Consider the following 13,415-nt stretch of genomic DNA (forward strand, 5'->3'; position numbering starts at 1 on the left):
ATCGGGTGTCATCGATAGAGATTTCCTATCATTCTAAGGCAATCTTCTATGGGTTTATTGAGTAACATTTATTGAGTGTCTTAGATTTTATTTCCTTACCCCCAGCTTACTCCATCCTTTTTAGTCATTATCTCTCAAGTCATTATTTAAAATCCAAAATTACTTCACTTGAATAATACACACACACACACACACACACACACACATATATATATATATATATATATATATATATATATATATATATATATCGAACACGGGAATCGAGAGCGACAAAATGACTGAATAATGAGTACGGTAATAGGTATTTAATGCTTATCTGTTATTTTAACTCTCATAATTAAAATTATGCAATGCAGCATAGAATGAAAGGCGTCGACTTGTCCTTTGTGACAGACAAAATAATCTTTAAAATCTGATTGACTTCGCCAAATTTAAACGAAATATTTGTGTGCGTAAAATGTGAGTTTCTGAAATTATTGCTGATCAATAGTTTTGAGTTGTTGGTGCCAAAAGGGCGATTGCCTCTAGCGTACAATTCTTTAGAACGCAAACTTTTCAAAGAAACCTATAATAAAGTAATAATATTGAATACGGTATTTCCATTAAATCAAATGCTTGTGAAATTTGCCACTTTGATAGGTCTAATCTATACAAATATCAGGGTTGTACTATCTGTCTAGTAACGTTATTTTAGACGTTAGGTGATTTCTACAGCTAGAATGCAAGTATTACTAAATAGCCGATATAAATATTTATAAGTAGAATAACTCGTTTCGCGGTTGGTCATTCAATGAATAATTGATGATCGATTCTGTAACTATAACTTATCTAAGATATAAAAGGCTATAGGTCTGTCTCTCTCCATATTTTCAAACTCTATCTCCCCCGAAACTAATAGTCGCAGAGCGGCGCTAGGGGCCACAAATGATTGGATTTATTACAGACTGTTCTTTCATGGGTCTTTGGTTGGTTGGTTGGTTGGTTGGTTGGTTGGTTGGTTGGTTGTTTTTGTTTTACGGCATATTAACCATTTTCAGGTCATTTAATGCTGAATCAAGTGATTTGGAAGAGTTTTTAATAGAATATATTTGTATTTTTTTCAAGTTCGTTTCTATTTAACTCATACATGGGGCCCTAACAGGTACTACCACTCCGGGTTAGAGTGGACCTGGAAGCAATGGCAATTAAGGGGTGGCTCCACTCTCCCCAAAGCCCGCAAGTTGGGGCTTCACCATCGGATATAGTTTAAGGTCATATCCAGGACGTCATGTGTCTTTAGACTGTTAATATAATTTTAAGGGATCAAAAAATGATCACAATTGAAGAAGTGTTATACATTTTATGCATTCATTTTAGTTTATTTATAATTTTTAATCAGTTCATGTGCACATCACGTTGGTGCAGTAGTACATCACCAGATTTAAATGCTTGTTTCGGTTTATATTTTGGCTGATGGCGCCCAAATATTTTTTTTTACTTTTAAAATCATTACTCTATATATATATTTAAAATATACGAAATCTGGACAAATTAAAATATATTTAAGCGTATTTTACGCCGGGCAAAGCCGGTTGCCTCCCCCTAGTTTATTAAAAATATGTTCAATCCAGAAGGCAGCTACTTAACAAACGGATCTAACAGGATGTTCAGTTCGCCATATCGGAATCAGTTGAATTACAAGCTTTGGGCATTGATCATCAAAACTTTGAAATAAAACGTTCATATAAAGAAAGAGCATCAGCTTTCAGGACAGAAACTAAGCATCGAATCAAAAAAGAAAACAGTTTTAGTTGCTTAGAAATCATAAACTTGACGCACTAATAATTAATATTTGGATTATTTTGACTGCTGGTCTCATCTTGGATGTTATTCTCATAACGTTTCAGCCGATGTAACCTCCGAACTTTTTAGCTCTATCTTGTAGAAAACTGTTCTGTCGTACTTTGAAATGTTTTATGATATCGCAAGTTTCCGTTTCTCTTTTAAATGCTTCCATAGGCTTATCATACTTAGCTAGGAATATAATGTTTTCTAAATATTATCAATCATATTATTGTCTCGAATTATGATACTTCCTATGAGGAAAAATTGAGAAAAAAGTTGGTATTAAAATAGAGGAAAATCCAGCTCCGTATAAAATGATTTAAGACAAGAATTAAGATGTCTTTAGCTTGGAAGGAAATTTCCTTGACTGACTAAGGACAGGAAATACGAAATATTAGTATGAGAGAAGATAGACTTTGTTCCTAACCCAAACGCCAAAGATTTAGTCATCAGTCATATGGTTTATGTTATTATACAATACTAGCTTTCTCTTCAATCATTCTTTTGTTGCCTTACTCTCTCCGCTCAGGTTTCGTTATTTTCTCTAACGAATTTAGGAGTGTCAATCTTAGCGTGAATTATTAAAATATATAATTTATATTCTACGTCTATATTCCTGGCAACGTTAGTTTAGTATTAAAAGGCTGTGCCTGTGTTCAGCCAAAAAAAGGGGAAAAATAATGTGTCTTGGTGCAATCTGTATCTATAAAAGCGTCTGACATCCATCGTCTTTCACCTGCCTAGTTCCAGTCTCTTCTGCGTTTCAACATTAAATAAAAAATGATCGGATTCAAAATTTTTGAGCGGTGTCGACGACGTAATAAAAAATGTCTTTTCTCGTATCAACACCTTTTCCCATCTCTCCATTCTGTATCCATAATTCATTTCTTTATTGCTCTCGTTGTCTTCTATCAAAACTTCTCTTATTTATTCCGTTTCTTTACCAAGTTATTTCTGAGATGTTAACTCCCTTAGGTTCTGGACACTTGCATTCACGGAGAAGCGCGCGGACACGTGAATAAATCTGCGATCCACCTCTTTCCATCGGCATCGTAATAATAGTGTGCATGTTTGTCTTTAAAATACAGAGTAACAGAAAAAAACATTCAACCAACACGTCGACTATGGTGTCCTCTATAACTTTAACTTGAATATGTTTATTAACAAAATCTAGATAAAAAGTCTGTTTTGTTTGTTACGAAAACCAATTATTGATCATTGCCCTCAAAATACTTGTTTTAATTTTCACTTACTTCTTCCCAAAATCTTTCTCCTTTTGGTGGTTGGATAAATTCATCCATCTATTTAATATATATTTGCACTCTATAATTTGAAACCAGGAAATTCAGTACACATTTTGAAATCACCGTTTCATTAGTGTTTATGTAGATAAACTGTTATTTTCAGTAATTTTCCATTTTTTGTTGAATATTTTATTTTGAACTTATTATTGTTATTAATAATAATAATAATAATAATAATAATAATAATAATAATAATAATAATAATAATAAATTACTAAGACTTCACACACAAATCATTACCAGTGATTTTTCATTGATAATAACCAGTGGTGTTCTCTTGAGTCTGAGTAAGACACAACTCCTCATATTCCGAGTACTCTCCACTTCTTTTAATAATTATTTCAAATGATCGTGTGTTATCGAAACAACCGCTTTCCATTGATTTCTTCCTGGGAACAAGAAACGATCATCTACATAATTAGGCTTGCAATATGCCTCTTCAAAACGCTCTTCCAGTGGAGACCAAGAAAGATATAAACATTGAAAAGGAACAAGACTATGTTGTATCGTATCAATGGCGGCTAATGTGATTATTTATTTGGAAGGGATTCTATTTAAGAAATTTTGGCTGTTTCAATTTTCTTTCGTTCATGTGTTTTCCTACGTTTTTCTTTTATTCCTATTGCAGGTAGATTGAACAGATAACCTTTACGTCTCTTAATATGAGACTTCATTCACAATGTAGAAATATTCATGAACTTCATTTGCCACATTAAAATCAAAACAATTATAAATTAACATGCTGTTTATAAATGTGTCAGTTTGCAAAAGTATATGCAAATAAGTTTATCTTATGAGGTCGATCGCATGCAAATAACCGGTATATGTAAAAACATATTGCTTTTCAATTTAGGATATAGCACGGATATTTTAATGACACTGCTAGTGAAATGAATTGTTAAAATTTAATGCAGTTATAAAAGCAGACATCGTCGGAATTTATATGTTAATTTTACTTTCGTGACTCTCGACCATATAGAAGCACTCACGCATTTTTATGGAAGTCCTTCCAAATAAACAAGAAACGATATAATGCAAGGAGCTAATAAGAACGACGAGTGATTAACGCAATGATAAGAGATGTTTATTGGCATTAATCTCGAAAAAGAACTAAGACGAGAGCTAGGCGGAAATAATCAACATGAATAAAGTTCCACAAGTCTGCAGTTCTTGAAAGAAACAACTGAAAAGGAAATATCGATTATAATTGGAAACGGCAAATTAGAAGATACTAAACGAACAGCAAGTCAAACGATCTAGAAAAATCGAACAATGCTGAAAGAATATCTGCCATATTAAAACTTATCAAGAGTCTTGGGCAATATTACACCTAAGAGTATGCAAAAAAGACGAACGGATGTGTCCAACCAAATCATAGATACACTGATGAACCTTATAAAGAATCCTCAAATGGCATAGAGATTCTCAAGATTAAACATGACAACAGTGTACCATACACGGTATGATAGAATATTAGAGATAGAGAATAGCACCGAAGCAAGTGGTTTTATGAAAATGTCACCCCTTACAAGAGCCAAAGATCAGTCGAGGGTAAGAGTATAAACGAGTGTCAGATGAACATTGAGACAACATCGTTATGATTGGTAACGATGGTGATAAGTGTATAGAATATATTATTTAAGAAGGCGACTCGACCAAAATTTGTTTACATTGAACTTTAAAATGCTCATGTTGTAGTCAGCTGGGAAGCAGTTATGTAATAATTTTTTTCACGGATGAGCAGTCCTAGTAAAGAAACTTTATTCATGAGGATGTTTTGTTTATATATATATACACTTGTGCCCGATATTATTCATACCCCCCCCTTGAAATTTGAGTTTTTTAGGTGTAACTTTGTAAGAATTTATTGTTTACGTCCATATTGATACATATTCTTAATAAACCTCTTCTGATCATTTTCGTCATTTTAAAATCTCGGGATACTTGTAATAAAAGAAATATACAGCTATTTATAAAATCTGCAATGTTCAAAAATAATCATACCCCCTTATTTTTTCAGTATTAATCGAGTTTCTTACTGTTTGTTTCCTGTTTGATTCTTATTTTGAATGCTTTTATACAACCTTTGATTAATTTCATTTCGTTTTATTGCATTTTTCAGAAATTAAAATGATATCAACTGAAAACCAATAAAAGAATAAAAATTATTAGAATGGGGAAGAAAAAAGAGCTTAGTAATGATCTTAGGACTAAAATTGTGAATTCACATAAGGATGGTTTAGGTTACAAGTCAATTTCCAAGAAATTTGAGGTTCCTACAGCAACAGTACAGAGCATCATCAAAAAATTTCAGAGCCACCACACAACAAACAACTTGATTGGTAGAGGAAGGAAAAGGAAACTTTCTGCTAGAGCCACCAGGAATATTGTAAGAAGTGTTAATGCAAATCCAACCACCACTACTAAGGACATTTTAGAAAATCTGGAGTCTTCTGGCATAAAAATATCAAGGCAAACATTGCAAAGGACTCTGCATGAAAATGGTCTGAAAGGAAGAAGACCAAGAAGGACTCCATTGCACACCGGAAAACACCTTGCAGCACGTCTAAAGTTTGCTAGGACCCATGTGAATTCTCCAGAGTCCGTTTTCTCAAGAATTTTGTGGACTGACGAAACAAAAATTGAATTGTTTGGCCATATGGATGCTTCTTACGTTTGGAGGAAGAAAGGAGAAGCTTACAACCCAAAGAACACCATACCCACGGTGAAACATGGTGGTGGTAGCCTAATGTTTTGGGGCTCCTTTTTGGCTAGTGGTCCAGGTAGTTTGGTCAAGATAGATGGAACCATGAAGAAGGAGCAATATTTGGAGATACTCCAGAAAAACATTAGACAGGATGCGGAGAAGCTCCATTTAGGACCAAACTGGATCCTTCAACAGGATAATGATCCAAAACATACTGCCAAAATAGTCAAGAAATGGTTTGAGGATAATCAAATTAATGTTTTGGAATGGCCTAGCCAGAGTCCCGACCTGAACCCTATCGAAAACCTCTGGCACATATTGAAAACTGAGGTTAAAAAGCGGAAACCTAAAATTTGAGGGATTTGGAGAACTACTGCATTGAAGAATGGTCAAAAATCAGTGTTGATGCTTGTAAAAACCTTGTTGATAAATATCCAAAACGGTTACAGGCAGTTATTAAGAATAAAGGGCATGCTATTGACTATTAGTAAGAGAGGTATGAATAATTTTGAACTAGTGCCATTATTGTTTTTCTTTGTATAATGTTTCAAACTTGCATAATTTATTTATTTGTTGAGTTTAAATTAAATGCTTATGCTTGATTTATTGTTTGAAATCCCTTTAATATTGTCTACCTTCTGGTTTGAGCAATATTCTTATAGAAATCTTAAAGATCCGAGGGGTATGAATAATATCGGGCACAAGTGTATATATATATGTGTGTGTGCGCGTGGCGTGTGTGTGTGTGTGTGCGCGTGTTTTGTTCATATGTGTACATATACTTATAATTTAATAATAATAATTTATTTTTACCTACAGATACTTATGTTTCACGTTTATGCAATCATCAGTGTAGTTAACAATTCCTGACGGTTATGAAATTCAGACCAAGACACCAAGCCATCTTTTTGTCTCCACTCGCCGAGACTTCACCTCGCGGTCATCAAACAACTGTCACGAGAATGTAGGGAATTAAGAACTATTAAACGCAGAATTCGTGCTAGGATATTAGGTGATCTAGATTGTGCGCACAAGCGAAAGTCGTCAACATTGCATAGGTGCTAGTTGATTATCTTATTTATAACTCCGCAATCAGTGCCCATCCTTAAGTAGATAAGATAAAATAAATATAAACATATATAAATTTATTTGTTAATTCAGTTAGAAAAACATCAATAAAAAGGTCAATCAATGCTCTTTATACTTGGTATAGTGTATTATAAAGCCAATCAGAATAACTCCTTGCTAGGGAAGCCTTATTTAGGCAATGTATGTGATTTCCATAGTTATATTTCCCTTAAGTCTCAATATATCACCCTTTTTATGCAATAGCAATTTCCAGCTTCCTACCCGCCTACTAATTTCATTTTGATATTTCTTCCTAATGTATTCTAAGCTCGATGTTGCATTTCTTTATATCTGTAACGTAGCTCACTTTTACATTTCTGATGAGAAGAATAAGGCTTCGATATACCTGGGTATGAAGATGATAACCCCTCTTCCCTTTGATCTATTTCTTTATTGAACTGACAAATAAATTCGTCTATATCTAATATATATATAATGACCTTATCTCTTTCTACATAGGTTCATGCGTGACCTCCATATGTTGAGGTTATCATATCTTGATAAAAAAACTCTTCAATTTCATTTAATCCCCTACTAATATATATATATATATACCAGCATTTCAGCCCGGCCTTGCTCGGGTGTTTGAAGGAGTATGTTGAGCAACAAAAAAAATGTGGTAGTAGGAAGGAAGGCTCTAACCCGTACAGCGAAGGAGGAAAAGAACGGGGGAAAAAAGCTGACGTCTATGCTGTTACGACCACCGCCAAACCTGAACTGGCGTAGGTTTAAATTAAGGCTAGACAATCGAAAAGAGGGGATGACTTTTGAAAATATCGGTGAAAAAAATCAACCCATCCCTGTAGAAAAGTGCCTAGTTGAGGGTAAAGAAATTAATATTTTTAGAAATTTTTTCGGTATTTGTCGTCTGAAGGGTCGAACTTCAAAACGATATTGATCTTGTGAAAATCCGTCGCCTCTGTCGAAAGTTTTAGGCAGACATGCAAACATACATACATACATTTATATAATGGTAGCTTAATTTTTTCGACCAAAACCGATGAAAAAGCTTGCCCAATCTCTGAATACGCTTTGTGTAGAATTTCAAATGTTTAGACCATAAATTGTGTGGGTAATTTGGTAGAAATCGCAGAGATCAATCTTTTTTAACTTTAACCACTATTATGACCCCTTAACATTTGCCTTGTCTTGTGGCAGCTATTACACTGACTGAGATTAGCAATTTTTTTAATCAAAAAATGTGGTTGGTTCTGCACAAAGCTTTCACCAAAATAAACAAATCTTCTGCGTGGACTTCCGAAAAAAATTAGTTGTAGCGGGCACCATACGTCAAAATCGACGGGAGTGTGAATCATATGAATACGAAACAATGTGTACGTATTTAAAAAAAATGTTATAACACTGATTTATACAGAAATATTGAAATACATTAAATTAGTTACTTTGTAAGTGAAAGGGAAAACATAGAATAAGTTCGTTAATCCATCAACTGGATTGTTTTTCGATTCTATGAAAGAAGTAAGATGTTGTCCTCACATCAGCAGTATTCGTTAGCGCCGTGGTTGTTGTCGTTGGGTACGTGTAAGAAGATGGATAATCTCAGTTAGCACTAGTATCTGTATGTCTGTTTAAAAATGGTTTATAGGCACATTATTAAGATTTAACTATTTTGCGAAAACAAAATAGTATTTTAATTGTTTTGTTGTTTAGATATAACGTGTTTTAGCAAATGGAAAAGAAACAGATGCGATGTTTGTTTGGTGCTCGACAATTGTATTCTACAATTTTATTCGGCCAATCAGAAGAACTGTGTAAAGGAGGTTGCGATCAGTATTTATTAAAGGAAATCATGTATTGTGATAAATAACTTAAATGAAAAATGGAACCATGGGAGGCTGAAGTAGACACATTTGAACAGTGAAAGAACATATCCGGTGTTTTATGTGCGAGTAGTAGTACATTTTTTTAAATGAGTGAAAATTACGTTAATTTTATTTTAGTCTGATTGCTTATAGAAAGTAGTGCTTTATCGAATAAATGTAGGAAATTATGGAATTAAGGTAAAATGAATGCCCATTAATATCAGGAAGCGTGTTATATTGGAAATATATATAGCGTTTCGGTTTGCAGTTCTATGACGTTCAACGAGAGGGAAATAGTCGACTTTAATATCTATGCATATAATAAAATAATGTACATTTGGTAGCAGTTTTGTAGCCGAACGTATACGATTACTTCTATCATTTGTACCAGTGTACTATCGGTAATGCACAATGCAATTTACCCCATACTATCTCAGACTATATAACTATATTATCTCCCAATACTTTATCCAGTGATGGAAGGAGTATAGTATATTTTCTGTTGTCATAAAACTATCCTTAGATATTGCCTCACCTGTTCTAGAGATGGTTGGTTGTTTTCTGTTTTACGGCATATCAACCATTTTCAGGTTATTTAATGCCGAATCCAGTGATTTTGAAGAAACATTTTTTAATAGAATATATTTTTTCAAGTCATTTTCTATTTAACCTATAGTTGGAACCCTAACAATTATCACCACTTCGAGTCAGAGTGGACCTGGGAGCAATGGCAATTGAAGGGTGGCTCAACACTACCCAAAGTCCTCAAGCTGAGGCCTCACCATCGGATATAGTTTAAGGTCATATCCAGGACCACCTGTTGTAGAGTGTAATGCAATATCTAATATGCGGTCATAATAGAACACCAGACATTATCTCTACTATTTTTTCTTCGGGATATTGTAGTATATTCTGTTGTCATAAGATCGCCCTGAAATGTATTACCTCCACTACTTTTAGTCCAGCATAGTTCTGTGACCCGACCATCTTCTCAAGTATTTCATTCTGATGTAAGAGTTCGATATGTTCTAGGTTTGTTTGTCATGATATAATTATCCTAGAGTATATGACAGGCGAGAGCATAGATTTGCTAGTTGAAATAATTTATATACGGTAGATAACTTCTGGCTAATTGCTTAGAAATCTTTTTCAGTTCAGAGGGTGGCGGTCGTTGAGTGAATAACGACACGGTTATGATGTTCAAGTTGGTATCTAGTTAGTTTCATACTGCATTTACTAAGGGATTTTTTAAACCTTTATGTGGCTCCTTTTTCAAGATTGCCAACAACAAAATATAACCACTTAAGAGGATTGCATCATGTTAATTTATTCAAATTTATTTTTTGTTTATTTCAATTGGTGCTTTCATCATTATCAAATATAAAAATCTACTTTATTCAACATTCCGTTTCATTAATTACATAATGTTTCTTATGGATTGACAGGTTTCTATATCATTATTCGGCCATATGGAATATCTCTGCCACATCCTCGCCGGTGCATCAATCATTCCTCTACTTATGTCTCTCTATTGGACAGGTTCAAAAAAGCCGGCTTGGTAATAGGTTCCAAAACTCCATACACTTCCTCATCACTGTAATGTTACATCCCTGGACTTGTTTTATAAATACTTTGATTTCTAGCATCTCGACGTAAATACCCTTCGAAATTCTTACAAGCAGCAAAATCCCACATCTTCATGGCAGAAGTTCCCTGGCCGATCCATCTGTTAGACTTTGTATTCCTATGCCCATATCTAGTTTCTTCGATTGTACTAACATGCAGAAATTTACCTGTAGCAACTTCGCGCCCCTGTGGACATGATCTCTAAATCATAATAGCACTTTAGATTGCAGTGCCAATGTGCTTTGTTTATATTGAATATGCGTGAGATTATATATATATATATATATATATATATATATATATATATATATGTATAACGTTTAGTTTTTATCGCTTTAGCATTGATATTAAGTCTACTTTTCTATTTATATATCAATAAAACAAACATTTTATTATACTCAGTCATGGATATGCGAGCGGCTACATGACGGTTTACTAATTTGCATATTTATTTGAAAAATGAATCAAAATGAGCATCAATTAATTACTCATTCATTTTTATGGTTTCTTATTAGATTATTTGAGATATTTCACTATTAAACTGAATTTTATTTATGCATAATTTATAAATTCTGCATAATTGCGTAGAATTTAGAATGATAATTTTATAACATCCGGATATATATATATATATATATATATATATATATATATATATATATATATATATATAGAGAGAGAGAGAGAGAGAGAGAGAGAGAGAGAGAGAGAGATCAGTAATTTTGTCAATCTGTGCGAAAGGTCTCTACCAATCTCCTTTCTGAATATTTAGTCTCATGATGGAAATTCGGTATATCGCGTATTCTAAATTGTAACATAGTTTCGATTTGGTTTTTAGCTGGCAAAACTTGCTGCTAAGGGGTTAAATTTAAACTAAAACAGTTGATTTTGACAGGGTACGTCGAATAAAACATTACGCCTGCGGTTTCTGTTACGCATGATCATAATAATGTATGCATAGCCAAAAGGTACTTCCTCATTAACTTGTGTATCATCTGTCCATAAATCAGACGGTAAAAACGTTCGAGTGTTAAATAACGACGACGTCTGAAACGCTAAACATTCTGGTTTCGATTCTACCGGATGGTACGCAAGTCTATTTTTTTAATATATAAATTTGAAATCAATACTAAATATTGGATAATTATGAATAAGGAATTGGCTTTATTATAACAAATAGGACTTCTGCACGAATTAAAATATAATATCCATACGTATTCTACGAGCGGGCAATGTCGGGCGGCTTGCTAGTATATATATATATATATATATATATATATATATATATATATATATATATATATATATATATATCTTGTAAATATTTTTTTTATTTTTCTGCACATGTGTGTTCATCCATTTTCCCAGCAATGGTCAGTGAAGAGGATAACTCTACCAAAGTCACATTTTACTTTAAATTCTGAAATCTTTTATATCTATGCGGTCAACTCAATAGCCATCAAAAAGAAGATAATTAAAGTATGTGTATGTCTTTATAAGCGAATATAGCTAGCTGGCTATCAAAACACTTATTAACAAACAGACGCAACATCGCATTTAGCATCAATTTAGAAGTCTGTCTCTACTTCTTTTAAAGAGTACATTCTAGCATTAAAGTGGCTATAAACTTTATGATAGCAAGCATCGTAATCTAGTTAAACAAATTTAACCTTTGGGAAATGAAAACTTAACGAGCATCACTAATAGCCATTTCATTCGCGGTTTTGGAGTGACTGATGATCCTCTCTCGAGCAAGAACAAGCCGCAATTTTCCTAATTCGCGGATTACCAGATATACAAAACGTTAGTAACTTCCGCCGATCTAGTTTGAGGCACGTTCCAAAAGTAATGCCTCCTGTTGTTTCATTCCGCCCAAATGAATCAATTAGGATTGCAAATTGCATTACTATGACGGAACTTATGCATTCATTAACGATTCGTCTCTCTGTTCCAGATATTGACGTTGTGAGACTCTAAAAAAACCCAACTCCATTGATTTACGTGCGTCTGAAGCACAAAAGTGTTATCGGAATCCTCGCAAAAGTGTGTAGAAAATACGTACTGAAGCACAAAATGTCGCTCATTTTAATGGTATCACTCCTACCTTCGTAGTTCTTTAATTTTTTTTAGTTAAAATATCGAAGGCTTTAATTTTGAACCAACCCTCGTCGTATATAGTTTGAAAACAAAATTTTAAAAGCAGTAAATATGTGCGTATCATCATTTCACTAGAAAGATAAGAATTTATATATATTGCTGATACTAATAAAGTGAGCATTATAAGTTTTATGAACAGAGCTGAAATGTATAAAGGTTCGTAATGTCGGCTACATCTTGATTAATTTAATTGTGTGCAATTACGTCTCCCTGACTATTTTTCTGGAGAATTTTATGAGTAAAAATTAAAAGATTAAACATTAAATATGTTTAATGAACCTCATTAATTATTAAAATACAATCCTCAAGTGTTTTTACTGAAAATATAGCGTAGCGTAAACAGATGAATTTATTAATTTAACAATATTTTGTATAGTAAATTTACCTCCTGACAGCGTCGGAACATAGAAATTCCTAGGTTGGATTATAGGGGTTCTTTTAATCTACTAATAGAAATTGACCCTCAGTTTTCGTTAAGACAGGCATTTAGGAGAAGGAAATATCTGATGTAAAAAGCAACTGAGGTCTACTACTGTCTTCTCTGTCCTGTAGCAACCATTGCATCGACTGAGATTAGCAGTTGGTTCGTTTTGTACAAACCTTCGCAATTATAAAAATTCACGTGTGGATTTCCATAAAATTTACTTGTTATAGCGGACCTCATACTTTGAAATCAACGAGAGTTTCGTACTTCCTGACGATATATTTGCATACTTCAGACAACTTTACCACATGCTGGAAAAGATAATTCCGTCATTATTCTCTGTCTTTGCCCAGACTTTCAGCTCTCCTGAACATCATGCTAGTCTCAACCTTGTTAGCCAATATTTTTCTGGTTGCCGT

This window comes from Euprymna scolopes, chromosome 3, assembly GCF_053919585.1.
Source record: "Euprymna scolopes isolate OS-2025 chromosome 3, ASM5391958v1, whole genome shotgun sequence".
In the NCBI taxonomy this organism is placed as follows: domain Eukaryota; kingdom Metazoa; phylum Mollusca; class Cephalopoda; order Sepiida; family Sepiolidae; genus Euprymna; species Euprymna scolopes.